At 41.2% G+C, this 12023-nt stretch overlaps 2 long non-coding RNA genes across 2 annotated transcripts; one reads left to right on the plus strand and one right to left on the minus strand.

Moving 5' to 3' along the window:
* Nucleotides 1-394: 394 nt before the first annotated feature.
* LOC128864271 (uncharacterized) lies at nucleotides 395-1131 on the plus strand. Its single transcript, XR_008454669.1, has 2 exons — nucleotides 395-511; nucleotides 595-1131. It is a non-coding gene; the product is annotated as an uncharacterized LOC128864271 (long non-coding RNA).
* A 5248-nt stretch (nucleotides 1132-6379) lies between these two features.
* Nucleotides 6380-7081, minus strand: LOC128864339 (uncharacterized). The gene is made up of 2 exons (XR_008454673.1): nucleotides 6940-7081; nucleotides 6380-6856 (listed from the first exon to the last, which is right to left on the minus strand). It is a non-coding gene; the product is annotated as an uncharacterized LOC128864339 (long non-coding RNA).
* Between the last annotated feature and the right edge of the window lie 4942 nt (nucleotides 7082-12023).

The following is a 12023-nucleotide window of genomic DNA, read 5'->3' on the forward strand; positions in this document are numbered from 1 at the left end:
CCATTTAAAAGATCTATAGGTAAAATCTGATTTCTCGCTTCTACAGCTGGCTAGAGTTTCCTTCTGAGCTAAACAAGTATTATTTACTAGACCAAGATTCAAATTATGGATATTGGAGCAAGAGCTGATGTATCACGACCCAAAAGAAAGGTCTAAAGTAGGAATAAAAATATTATACTCTTGTTCAGGGAATAATCAGAGCACGGTGAGAATCCACAACCAAGAGACTGGGAAACGTTAAGGTATCCTTTTGGTGCTCTTTCTTACGATTGCTTGGTTTCAACCAGTGCTTCGCGGTACTTTGGTGAACTTTGGATATTTGAATGCAGCCACAGGCGTGACGCAAAGTAGTTTGCCAGCAAGAAACACTCAGCGCCATTCAATATTTTCAAAAACTTAAAATCACTAGCTCCGCCCTACTTCTCAAATTACTCTACTGAAAATTTGTACAAAACTTTCAGTCTCGAATTTAAAAATTACTTAAACACATAGAAAAACTCTTTTGAAAAAGGTAAAAAGCGAATAATTAGCAATCTCTATCTAGTAAAAAATTGACACTTATTTACATATATCCCCAATTCTCGCCAACAACAGCCCCAATCCAACTTAAGATGTGCGATCCCTGCGGCTTTTCCGTTGCGCCAGTCGGCCCCTACGGACCAGTAGGACCCTATGGACAAATCACCGCCTGTGGAGCGCATGGTATCTATGGTCCACCGTGCATACCATATTCGCCACCATGTCCACCTTGCTGCAGTTCAGGCTGCGCTCCACCACCATGCGATCCGTGTGCCAATTGCTGCCCCAGGCCATGCTGTCCCTGAAATGATGAAAAAGTGGACAAATAATATGGAAAACGAAATCGTGCATCTTGAGTGGGAGTGGGGGCAAAAAAAAAGTTCAAACATAAGCAATAGTCTAAGGGAAACGGCAATATTAAGATCGATCAAAATGGGAAAAAATGTTTGCTTTGCGGTGGCCTTGAGTTTAGGAGGTATCGTGGTACATTTGTAGTCCTATGATTTCCTTACGTGGGTATTGAATTGAAGGCTAACCGCCGAAGCTTTCAAATAATTATAATATATTGATCTTGGTTGTTTCCTGAAATAAAATGAATGCAGTAGAAATGGACGAAGGATATTTCACTGGTAGGCTGGCTTACTGATTAGGTTAAATTTACTGAATGCTGTAAAGGGGAATAAAGAAAAAGGTCACTAGGAACGTATAATGGTGCTTAGATCTTTCTAATCTCATAGACCTTATGTGAAAGTGCTTAGATCCTCTTGAGATTGCTAAAAAGTGATTCTACATGAATTTTGAGTGCTAAACATTCATAGAAAAGGTCATTTCATATTTCGGCTAATGATTCAGCGTCCCGTGGAAAGATATGAGTTCACTTTGCTAAGCACTATACGTTCGTTATCTTCATCCGTCTGATTAGTACGTTGTATGTATACACGTTGTTAGTATCAAGTTTCGCTTCTTATTCAATATGTCCAATATTGTTTTCCTCACAGACGACCTGCTTTAGTTTTAAGTCCTTTGTCGATCTTTTGACTGTGATCTCGTTTACTAGCATATTACGTTTTTCTTCTTGATTGGCGCGATAACTGCTTGCGCGATTTAGGCCGAGTATAAGAAGCGCGCCAACCGTTTCTTTCTCATACTAACCGTCGGCAGTTGAACACACCAAGTGAAGCCAAGTCCTTTCCACTTCATCTTTCCAACGCAGAGGAGGCATTTCTCTTCCTACCACCAGCTGGTACCGCATGGAATACTTTCATAGCCGGAGCATTTGAATCCATTTGGACGGTATGACCCAGCCTTGTACTTTTACTTTAGGTTAGATTAGGTTATGGTGGTATTCGGTCTGTACGACCAACTCACTTAGACCTTACAAGTCCATTGTAATATGACTGTGATGCACTTTTACGTTACTCATGGATTTTTTGGTGGTAAGCTTTTGAAGAATAATAAGGAAATATGTCAGCTAATAGGGATCAGTTTCAGGTGATTTAAATGCTAGTTTACGAACGTGAACCTGTCTGTGTTTTACATAAGATACTCTTTTATGAACTTTCTCGAAAGTGAATGAGCTCCCTTGAATGATAGGGAGCACTTGATACTAACAATGTGTATATTAAGTACCAGTCACTTTTGGTCAAAGTTAACTAAACAGTTACTCGAATTGCTTTCTTCGACATCCTGAGGCAGAGCTCCAACCTAAATCCCATCAACCTTCGCCATTACATCAACAGCTCTGGTTGGATGTAAATATCTGCCAGTTGGAGGTCTCAAAATGATATCAAAATTTCACCTTAATGCTACTTAGGAGCTGGGGAAAGGGGGTAATTGTTACGCGGATGACGTGGCACTAATCGTTAGAGGAAAATTTGTGGATACTCTGTACACCTTGATGCAGGGATATCTGAATGTAGTAGTTAGATGGGCAACGGATTGCGGCCTGTCGGTGAATCCTCTTAAGACGGAGCTCGTCCTATTTACGACGAAATATCAAATATCCCGAGCTCAACTTCCCTCACTAGGCGGCGCCTTTCTGATGCTTTCTAACAAGGTGAAATACCTAGGTATAATCCTTGACAGCAAGCTTACATGGAAGACCTATATTGAGGAAAAGAGTAAGGAAGACAACAATCGCCTTGTATGGGTGCAAGGGCGCAATTGGCAAAAGATGGGGCATTTCGCCTAGAGTTGTTTTTTGGCTACATAATACTATTGTAAAGCCTATCTTGTTATATGGAGTCATAGTCTGGTGGAACTCACTAGAGACGACGACATTGGTGAAGAAGCTGCAGAGAGTTCAGAGGTCGGCACTCATTGGCATCAGTGGGTCGCTTCGAACGACTCCTACTCTGGCTGTCAACGCAATGTTAAGTGTGGTACCCGTAGACATCGCAGACAGAATTGCCGCTACAGGTACCGCAATCAGACTGAGGGGCTCGGGCTTTAAGCTCAACCTCACTTATGGTCACTCAAGCATCCTTAGAAACTTCGACTTCATCCCTCTGTCAACGGATCAGTGTATACCCTCGTTTAGTCCAACCGGTATCTTCTCCACTCATATTTCGTCAAGGGAAGAGTGGACGGGGGGCTACACTTGGGGACAGGGCCTGGTGAACTTGTTCACGGATGGATCGAAGTTGGAAGGAAAGATTGGCGGAGGAGTCTTTTGCAAGGAGCTCCCCATCAGACTCAAATGCAGGTTACCGGACCACAGCAGTGTGTTCCAGGCAAAGGTAGCCGCAATCAAGGAGGCAGCTGATTGGCTACTCACTTGCGTAGTAACAGTCAAGAAAGTAAATATTTACTGCGACAGCTAAGCGGCAATAAGGGCCCTCGGGTCAATGACGGTGCATTCGAAACTGGTCAAGGAATGCTTGACCTCAATTTCGACTGCGTCCGAATTCTTTGACATAAGCCTCATCTGGGTTCCTGGTCACAGCGACATTGCGGGAAGCTGTGAGGCGGATGAGCTGGCCAGACAAGGCACATGCGAGGTAATTTCCGCGCAAAGGGAAATAATTGGGATCTCCTGGCTATCTGCGGTCTGCTCCTGTAAAGATGGGCATCACCCCAACTCAGCGAGCGCTGGGCAAGTACACAAACGTGTAAGGTCGCGAAATCCTTCTGGCCACGTGTGGACCGGCGGCGCTCGGGCGAGCTTCTGAGGTTGACAAAATATCAGCTTTCAAATCTCGTGGATTTTCTCACAGGTCACTATGCGCGAGGAATGCATGCTGTGAGACTGGGAATTACCTCGAGTCCTTTTTGCGCTAGATGTATGGAGGATGAGGTAGAATCATCTCAGTGCCTTCTCCTTAGCTGCCCTGCTCTGGCGGGGCTAAGATCCAGGCATCTTGGCTCTTACTTCTTTGCTGCGCCTGCTGATATAGCTGGCGCTGACATTAAAAATCTGATGAATTTCATCAGCAGCACAAAGCGGTTGACGCAAACGCCGCATAGTCATCATTCGTAGTCCACACGCTCCTAACCATCCCAGCACTACCTCACCCAGCCCTCTCCCTTTATCCCATTCTCTTTAACCTCACCTCCTTCATAATGGTATCACAAAGGACGAATCCATTTTTCTTCATCCAAGTGTGCTCATTCCTTGGGCAACCATACCAACCTAACCTAACCTAACCTAAGTAGTGCCAGAGTGGCACTTCAACCATCTCTTCTCTACCTAGCTAATCAAATTTTATGTAAATATCCATCACAATTAATTGAAAATCGAACAATTATATTAGTTAGCTTTATTTTCTTAACATTAAATAACATTTTTATTATTGTTCTAACTCTTGCAGTACTTTATAGAACTGAAAGCGCATACTGACTATATATTCTTGGGCGCTATCATGAATTTCATCCATCATCCCACAAACTGAGTTACTCACATTTCGGATGGCCAACTTCCATTGTCCAGCTTCGTTATTTCTGACTTATAAGCAATCAGTTTTTAATAATTTTTCTTGGAAATGAAAAAAAAAATTATTGAATCCAGTGCTGAGAGCTCCCGCGCACAAACAATTATTAATTCTGAGTTCTTTGCTCTTGAGAAATGACTATCTGGTGAACGCATTATTCTTTTCACTCTTCTACAAGGAGAGTCTATTAAAGGTGGTTTCGGTAAATCAGCTGATATTTTTTTTTTTTCTTTCGCCGTGTCCATGTGGCTGTCAGCCCAGAATGAAATAAGGCGGATTAATTTTTTTTTTCTATTTTGCCAATACTTTTCTTTGGCAATCAAATGTACATAACATTGTTGTTGCTCTAGTGACCCCATGATTGATGAATCATGTAGTGACTCCACCTTTAATTAATGCGTTCCTCTTCCAAATACAGTTTTTGAATGCAAAAGCATGTGGCAAGCCTAGAAAAAAAGGTCGTCAAAAAATTAAAACTAAATGGATATAAAAAAAATAATAATAATAAATGAAAGAAGTATTTTTTACAAGGTATTATTTCCTTCAGTGGCATCAATTGCTCTGATCTCGAAATTTAACTAAGAAAGCTACCTTTTTAAGTCTCCAATTAAGAATCTGACCTTTGAAAACGTTATACGCCTGTGCCATCCCCAATCGAGACCAAAATTTATACTACACATTCTTGATTATTGAAATATCTATGGAGGGGGTGAGACTAAAAAAAATTATTCAATAAGTTTTAAGAACGATCTTAAGGGGGGAAACCGGTTTAGATCGATCAAAAAATCCATTTTTTTTTATTGCATGAATCATTAGTATAACTACTCAAGAATATGTGGTAAAAATTTTAAAGCGAAATTCGCTTTATTCCCGATTGTATTAGCACTTAAGTGACTGCCCGTCGGTTCCGCACCGTAGCGCGCGTTAGTTAGAACGACGTTTTTCTCAAGACTACTTTTTTTCAACTGGTGGGCATTCTAGCTTAAAAAGTTATCGACCAATAGTTTTAAAATTTTTCGAGATTTTTTCTTTATTCAATTTTAATTTACATAAACCTAACTCTGGGATTATATTATTATTGAAAGTATGGTTTTTTAAGCAAAATAGATGAAAAAATATGGTATAAAAATCTACTTCGTGTTCAAGCGCCTCAAAAGCATGCAATTTTCAATATTTTTTACCACAATTAGGTTCATATTTTTAGGAAATATGTTGTTAACGAAAAAAACAATGTTGTTGATTACAGAGAAAAATTGCAACTTCAGGAATTCCCACCAGCAAAACTCTTGAATGGCGATCGTCCATGGACAGCAGGCTCTAAGGCCACTATCTCCCGCGGAAAAGCTTTAAAAAAAATTTAAAAGCGTACCTTAAAATATAGATTAAATATCCTCTAAACTTAAACAATTTCTGATTATTCAAAATTATTATTGTTCAAAAAATTCTCGAAAAACACGAAAATTTTGGCCTCCTAAACCGCTTAACAGAAATAAGCAAAAAGATATTTTGCTCTAATATCGATCACTCCTCGGTGGCCAAATCAGTCCTAAGTCCCAGGGTGAATTTCTGTGCTGAAAAAGATTATAATAAAAAACTAACTGCTATTCGGAATCGGCATCAAGCTATATCGTGAGGTCATCTCTTTGAAGGACTACATCAAACGGCATATTACAAAATAGAGATGATTTGCCTAACCACCTGATAAGAATGCACGCGGTAGTCTATTAGTAATTCTTATATCAATCCGGTAAGTTAGAATTAAGCCTCGCCATATGGAAAGTCTTCAGTTCTACACAGGAGTTGATTAAGCAGGTTGATATTCAGTTCAGTTGCCAATTCACTATAGTTAATTCTAAACATATACATACATATGTACATACGTATCGACCTAAACCTAATTTTCGTCAATAACCAGCAGTTAAACAACTCCCTTTTTTAGTTTATGGTCTATTATTTATTGGCCAATATTTGTTTGCTTACACTCAAAATTTAATTTGCACAATTCTCATGTTCTGCTATGTACATATGTATGTATACATCTATATGCATCCATATGTACTTAGCTCTTTCATCATTTTTACACCATCTTAGCAAATTCCAGTATGTTCGGTGTCTGCAGCAGAAGCGGGTACCATCAACTTACACCTTCATGGTGCTTGCAAACAGACATCCTTTCAATTCGATCACACGATGATGGTCTTTCAGCCGAAATAGAAACAGCCCGTAGGGCAGCAAATATTAGACTCGCCGCAGGGCTTACGACACTCGAGACAAGAACCATATGAACCGCTCGGCCCACATGGTCGGGAACATCCGCAGGGGCCACATGGTCCACATGGATTGCACGGACCGCAGGAGGGTGGGCATGGAGAACAACACATCTTCGGACGATTTTTTAGTTGCTATTGCTGCAAAAAATGATAGAAAAAAGAAACGAAATTCAAATGCAGACCACTCACTCAGCAGATTCTGCGCAATGCAAATTACTTACAACCAATTCAGAATTCGCTAGTAGACAAAAAAAACGTGCAAACAAAAATTTTGAGTGGGCCTATTGTACGAGGAAAAATTTTGTTCTGATGAAAAATTTGAGTTTTAAAAAGCGATCATGACTTTGTTGAAATAGTTTTCGTTGCATGGAGATATGTAATCATAGTTGTTACAGTATTTTGCGCAAGTGATTTTTCTTTGTTAATTCTAGATATACGAGGTGTACCTAGTAAATAATGCGACCGCTGCTACTATGGACGAAGCGCGTAAATACCGTCGAAGTTTTTCTCGTTTCTGTAAACAAGCCGGCAGTAGAGTTAATACGTTCCCCATTGTCTACCAAGAGGTTTTCAGCCAAGCACATAATTCCAGTGCTAGACTAACCGTCATATTCGAGAGATTTTGAGTCATGAGATTTCAGTTTGCTTTCTAGACTGAAATCTGCATTAAAAGTATCGTGGTTTGAGTCCAAGAAAGATGTGAAAAACAGCGGTCTGCTTGACGCAGCAGAGAAGCTTACAGAAGAGAGCGTCCAGTATTATTATGAATAGGGGAAACCCGACTAGAAATTTTGGTAAGGCGGTGATTAGGCGCAAATAAGGCAGGCCACATTCCAAATTTGCGCCACATAAGGCAGCCAAACTAGGCCCAAGTCCCGAAAGGTATCGCCACACATCTGCCGCATTAGGCGCAGGTTCGAAAAACCGAACTTCGGTAATACTCCGGATGCCCTCCTACAAATCAGTTAGGGATTCCAATTTATGCCTAAGTGAGACACTGCCACAGATTTTCGTGACCACAACCAAGTATTGTTCTGGCATGCCAATCTTTGCCTTGTCTAATGTGGGCATGGTAAGGTAATAGTGAGGCGTGCCTCAGTAAGGCCTGCCTAATTCGGGCCTAACTGCTTCTTCGGCATGCCTCACTGTAATTCTAGTCGGGAAGGCGCATGGTAGGGATAGTTGCGCGGTGTATTTGTTGAACACGCCCGAACGATGACTGGTTTACGGTGGTGTTAGCCGTTTCGAGCTACTGATGAAACTCATCAGATTTTTCATATCAATGCAGGCGTAGCAACGAGATGAGTGCCAAGATACTTAAATCTTAGCCCAGTGGAGGAGGGCAGTTAAGGAGAAAGTGTCCATCCTCCATACAACTGACGCAAAAAGGCCACGAACTAATGCCGAGTCACACAGGGCACCTCGAATTTTGTTAACCTCAGGAGATTCCTCGTGCGCATCTGTTCTACTCGTCGCCAGAAAGATTTCACTGCCTTACAAGTTTGTATATTTGCGCAGCGTTCGCAGAGTTGACGCGAAGTCCACCACTCCAGGAGCAGACCTCAGGTAGTCAACGGGATCTCCTTCCTCTCGTTTCGAGGAGTAACCACCACACAAGTTCGTTGCTTCAAACTCTTTCTGCAGAAGCTGTCTGGAGGACGAGATGGAATCATCTCAGCACCTTCTCCTCAGTTGCCCTGCTCTCATCGGGCTAAGGTTTAAACATCTGGGCTCTTACTTTTCCGCTACACCAGCGGATATTGCGGGTTTAAATATCACACAGTTGGTGAAATTCATCAGCAGCTTCAAGTGGTGAAATGTAAATCGCCACTGTTGGTCGTCATTCTCACATCTTCTGACAAGCAATTTTCATCGAACAAATAAATGAATGCAACCTTTTTTAGGTGCGAGCCAAAAAGGAAAGTTTTTGAAAGATAAAAGAAACCTCTGGGATTAGCAAAGTACAGGAAAGTAAACTTTCCTATCGCCAGCTTAAATTAACCTTTGATCCATGATGTTGGAAGCGCAGCAAAGTAAATCACAGATAGGCCAAACCAGTTGAAATATTTTGCTCACAATACAGAGTTCGAAACCCTGAGCTGGGATACCAAATGACAGAGAAGATTTTTTTTTTATTAACGATCGCCCCTGGACAGGTATTTCTGTGTATTTCTTCTCTGAAAAATCTCCTTATAAAACATCAAATGCCGGTCAGAGGCGACATAGAACCGTAGGTACCTCTATTTGTGCAAAAACATCAAGATGCACTCCATATTTGAGGGAGGAGCTCAGTCAAGCACACAAAGAAGGATGTATGCTATTATAGAGCTACCGTTAAGGAAATATGAGGCAACAGCTTCAGCAGGCTTTACAGAGATAGGTTTAAACCAAGAACTTTTTTCATGGCAGAGGTTAATCATTGCTTGCCCAGACGCAACTGCTATTAGACACATCTTTTTCTATCATTTGATGTTTCTCCTCCACCATGGGAAATCGAAATCGGAACTAGTCGTATGGTGGCCACGCACAAGTCTACTTGGTTACGATGACCGCTGCTAAACAAAATTAAAATGGATTTAAATTAGGGTATGAGGACAAGTGAGCTTATAATTTGATATTCCGCTTCGATAGATAGGGCTTTCCAATAACAGGTGTTATTGGTGAATGGATAGCGCTATCGAGAGACGATTAACGATTTTTCATGGCCGGAATTGGATGGTATTGATCTGGACAACATTTATTTTCAACAAGACGGCGCTACGTGCCACACAAGCAACGAAACTATTGATCTTTTACGGGAAAAGTTTACGGATCGTGTTATCTCTCCAAGAGGTGATCACAATTGGCCACCGAGATCTTGTGATTTAACAGCTTGTGACTTTTTTCTTTGGGGCCACGTGAAAGAGAAGGTCCACGCCAACAGCCCAGAGGCGATTCAAGACCTCAAAGATGGAATTCGTGAGGCTATCGAGGGCATAGGGCAGCCACTTTGCAATTCGGTTATGGAAAATTTCATGAAAAGGATATTGTCCTGTAAGCGTGGTCGTGGTGATTATTTGTCTGATGTTATTTTCCACTATTAACGGCATACCTTCCTTTTTGTAATGAAATAAACATCCGATCATTTATATTAAAAAATAGCATTATTCTTTGAATATCAAAATATCATCTCTGTTTGGAAAACCCTATATGTACAATAGACCAATAGAGCCCACAGTGTACTATGGCTCAATAAAATGATTGCAAATTCAATCAGTTTTGTATTTCCATGAACTTCTACTAGAATTTTATTCACGCGCAAACCTAATAGTGCTTTGAGAAGATGAAGGGGAGAGATCAAAAGTAATGGGAAACGGCGCGAAAATTGAGATGAACGACCCCTAGAATACTGATCGACCGCTTTGGAGCTTCAAAAACCGAGTACAAAATGATACTTTTCACAGACAATTTAGGTTTTTTTTTCCTTTTTTGGAGTGGAGGATAAAATGTCACAGAAGCATTCAATTGGTACCGTCGCACCAATGACATGTTGACAAGCCCCCACTAAATCAAACCTTCCCTCTTCGGCTGACTTCCATCCAGGACTGCATGTTTGCATTCCATCGGCTCCACTTCGACAAATTGTGTCGTTTGACCACTATAGTAACTTGCGTTCTGTTCCTCTGCCTGGGACGTAAAGAGGTAATACATCGACGACAGTCTCCAGTTGCTTTCGCTGTAAGTGGGATCAAAAGGAACATCGAAAATGCGGTAATGTCGTGGCCAATACCGACTTGTCACTGTATGATTTAGTCGTCTGCAATTTCCGTCAATTCGTCTCTACTCGATCTCCTCTGGAACTATGCTTCGAATCTATACAGGCTCAGGTGTCATAGCCTCTACCTGCTGCTGTTGAAACCGCTCCCTTCTTCGCTCTTCTTCATCGAGCTCACTCAGCGACCGCATCACCAGCTTAGCAAACTTGCACGCCGCATCCCAGCAGTGTTTTGAGCTGCACAGATGTTTATTAGGTCAGGCCACACGCGGTTGTATGCAACACGCCAAGGTTAACTCCTCGCGCCTTCTTGCAAACGAGGACAGTTGAACACAACTTGGTTCGCGCCTGCGAGCTGTTCAGCACAGGTGGGTCAATATGGTAAAGCTGCCAGCCCAAGTTAGCCCAAGCCAATGCAAATAATGCTGAATTTATCGTTTAAGACTGAGATGTGGCATACACACATATATAAGTATGTAAGATACCAAAGTTCCTTAATCGCATACTTCCAAAAGAAATCGAAATAATTTTTTCAGTTTTTGAAGATTTTGCACACTTTATTTACAAAATCTTAAAAATTAAAAAAAAAAAAATTTATGTTTTTTATTTTTTTTTTTTTTTTGTTTCTTTTCCGTCCGCTTTCAACCATTTGCCATTTTTAACATCACGTGCAAACACTTGTCGTTTCCATCAACCCAATTCATTGCCCATCTGAATGGTTTTCTTGAAATTTGCGAACAACATTTCCGTCAACTCAGCAACACCTACGGCCATAGCAGTGTGACCCACACGGCTGACACGAACCCCACGGTGCACCATAAGGCGTGCATGGGCCCAATGCTCCACATGGACCAATATAGCCCCATGGACCACAGGGACCATATGGGCCACAGGGAGCAGGTCGATAGCACCAGCACGGGCACTGCATTAGGTGATTGAAAAACTCTGGAAAAAAATCAAATTTAATCGGATAAACGTTCAATTATGCTGTCTAACTCACATTTTAGTGTGCGAAGGAGTTTCTAAGCGGGAATCTCTAGGAGCAAATGACGATCACGTTTAGAAATTTTGAGATTTAAATATAAAATAATTTCGTTAAGAAATTTTTTTGACACTTTTTATAAATCATTACAGAAACTTACTGAGTTTTTTTTTTTTGTGGCAACAAAAAAATCTTATTATTATTATTGATTGGCTGTTTGTGCACTGTGACCTGAAGAGTTCTATTTTTCAGCCGTGTAGCCTACTCAAACAGTTTTAGGCTCCTAATCCTATCAATCCTAATTCTAAAACTGCTCTCCAGTAATCGATGAGGCCTCGTTGTTCCTGCTCACGCAGAAGCTAAAGTGTCCGCAATTTAATTTCCTTCGTGTCTTGTTGCTAGGCTGTTGAGGATTACCAGACCAACCTTGGTTGGAATAAGAAGATATCCAGCGGTTTAAGAGCTGCTTGACTGTCAGAGAGAGTGTTAATGTTGGCACCGCGCGTGCCTCTCCCTATACATTCTGTGGCACACAGCAAGTGGTTTATTACCATTGCAATTACTTTTTT

The sequence above is a fragment of the Anastrepha ludens genome, chromosome 5 (genome assembly GCF_028408465.1).
Source record: "Anastrepha ludens isolate Willacy chromosome 5, idAnaLude1.1, whole genome shotgun sequence".
NCBI classification, from domain to species: Eukaryota; Metazoa; Arthropoda; class Insecta; order Diptera; family Tephritidae; genus Anastrepha; species Anastrepha ludens.